General features: G+C 59.1%; 1 non-coding gene across 1 annotated transcript in view; it reads right to left on the bottom strand.

Moving 5' to 3' along the window:
- Positions 1-704, bottom strand: part of LOC124744910 — a 1,909-nt gene extending 1,205 nt beyond the window's left edge. The window contains exon 1 of the ribosomal RNA XR_007010914.1: positions 1-704. This exon is cut by the window's left edge and continues 1,205 nt beyond it. This is a non-coding gene — a ribosomal RNA (small subunit ribosomal RNA).
- Positions 705-2,500: the final 1,796 nt, after the last annotated feature.

The raw sequence follows: 2,500 nt of genomic DNA, 5'->3' as shown, positions 1-2,500 counted from the left end.
CATGCCAGTTAAACACCGACGGGCGGTGAACCAACAGCGTGGGACACAAATCCAACTACGAGCTTTTTAACCGCAACAACTTTAATATACGCTATTGGAGCTGGAATTACCGCGGCTGCTGGCACCAGACTTGCCCTCCAATAGATACTCGTTAAAGGATTTAAAGTGTACTCATTCCGATTACGGGGCCTCGGATGAGTCCCGTATCGTTATTTTTCGTCACTACCTCCCCGTGCCGGGAGTGGGTAATTTGCGCGCCTGCTGCCTTCCTTGGATGTGGTAGCCGTTTCTCAGGCTCCCTCTCCGGAATCGAACCCTGATTCCCCGTTACCCGTTACAACCATGGTAGGCGCAGAACCTACCATCGACAGTTGATAAGGCAGACATTTGAAAGATGCGTCGCCGGTACGAGGACCGTGCGATCAGCCCAAAGTTATTCAGAGTCACCAAGGCAAACGGACCGGACGAGCCGACCGATTGGTTTTGATCTAATAAAAGCGTCCCTTCCATCTCTGGTCGGGACTCTGTTTGCATGTATTAGCTCTAGAATTACCACAGTTATCCAAGTAACGTGGGTACGATCTAAGGAACCATAACTGATTTAATGAGCCATTCGCGGTTTCACCTTAATGCGGCTTGTACTGAGACATGCATGGCTTAATCTTTGAGACAAGCATATGACTACTGGCAGGATCAACCAGGGAGCTGCGTCAACTAGAGCTGAGCAGCCGGCCGCCCGGGAGTGTGTCCCGGGGGCCCGCGCGAACACGCAAGCGTCCGCTCAATCATTCTGCAAACAGGAGGAGGCTGAGCTCCCCTGCACAATACACCTCGAAACCCTCTCAGGTCCCGGCGGCGCGCAGCGCCGTCCCAAGTACTTGGTCGGGTTCGAGAGAGGCGCAATCGCCCGGAGTTAGGCGAGTAGACGCTTTCGGTGCGACCACCCGTGCTCCCAACTGAGCTTGCCGCTGCCGACAGAGGCCCGGGAGCGTGCTGTCGTGGCATTGCCGGCGGGAGACAACACGCGCCACCTACGGTGACCGGCAGCTCCAACGCCAGCGCCACAGAAGGACAAAAGCCCCACTTGGGTGCCGAAGCGAACTCTCCCAGCACAGCGCACGCGCCAACACATCCGCACAGCTGCGATACAAACCACCAGCGAGAACCGCTGGGGCGACCGAGCAGCAGACGGCGTCGCGGCGCCGAGCGCCGGGCGGCGGCGCATCCTCAACGCACACAGTCCTCAATCGGACCAGCACACTGAAGATGTCCACCGCGCTTCGCACCGGGCCCGCGAGGACCTACTTTGGCCGCACGGCGCCGCGCGCAGGGTGCGCCGGCGCGCAGCTGCGACGCCTGCCGCGTCCGTCGGCCGGCGCGCCTGCCACTGGCCGCCCCCACCAGCCGGCTGTAGCGCGTGCGCCCACGCACCGCGCGGCCAGCACGCCGGGAGGCGCCCCCTCACCGGCCGGGGACGGTCCCACCCAGCCACCGCCGCGTATCGCTTCACACCCAGATGCCGTTCAGTTTCGTCGGCATGGTGGGTATCGCTGGAACAACCGGTTAGTACCTCAACCTATCGTCGCCATCACCGATTCACCCCTAGCGAGAACAACCGCACCACAACAGGTTACCATTTGTTCATTTGCGTAACTTCACCAGAAAACGCAGGCGTCCATCGCCATTTGCAACTTCAACGATTATTGCATGCCTGTGTCAGGTGTCACGCCACACTACGTCTGCCCACATACACGCAACAAAATGTGCACGCCTAGACAATACGTGGAAGGTGGCCCCCGTACGTATGCGATGTCCATTGCTCGAACGACTGTCAACCGGCCTCTGTAGCATGTCGCAGATATGGAACGCGGTGCACCATGCCATCACGGTGTGTGAGGAGAGACGACTAGGTCCGAATACATCAACAGACAGCTCATGCTGATCGCCATCCACGGCGTCCGTTCCTCCCACACGTCTCTATGGCGTACCACACTGCAATCCAATCGGCGAGGACCATTCGCAACCGTCTCCATGAAGCTGGGCTACGGTCCCGCACACCGTTAGGCCGTCGTCCGCTCACGCCCCAACATCGTGCAGCCCGCCTCCAGTGGTGTCGCGACAGGCGTGAATGGAGGGACGAATGGAGACGTGTCGTCTTCAGCGATGAGAGTCGCTTCTGCCTTGGTGCCAATGATGGTCGTATGCGTGTTTGGCGCCGTGCAGGTGAGCGCCACAATCAGGACTGCATACGACCGAGGCACACAGGGCCAACACCCGGCATCATGGTGTGGGGAGCGATCTCCTACACTGGCCGTACACCACTGGTGATCGTCGAGGGGACACTGAATAGTGCACGGTACATCCAAACCGTCATCGAACCCATCGTTCTACCATTCCTAGACCGGCAAGGGAACTTGCCGTTCCAACAGGACAATGCACGTCCGCATGTATCCCGTGCCACCCAACGTGCTCTAGAAGGTGTAAGTCAACTACCCTGGCC

Source organism: Schistocerca piceifrons, unplaced genomic scaffold (assembly GCF_021461385.2).
Source record: "Schistocerca piceifrons isolate TAMUIC-IGC-003096 unplaced genomic scaffold, iqSchPice1.1 HiC_scaffold_31, whole genome shotgun sequence".
Classification (NCBI taxonomy): domain Eukaryota; kingdom Metazoa; phylum Arthropoda; class Insecta; order Orthoptera; family Acrididae; genus Schistocerca; species Schistocerca piceifrons.
Note: the sequence above shows the minus strand (reverse complement) of the source record. Positions and strands in the feature narration are given on the sequence as shown.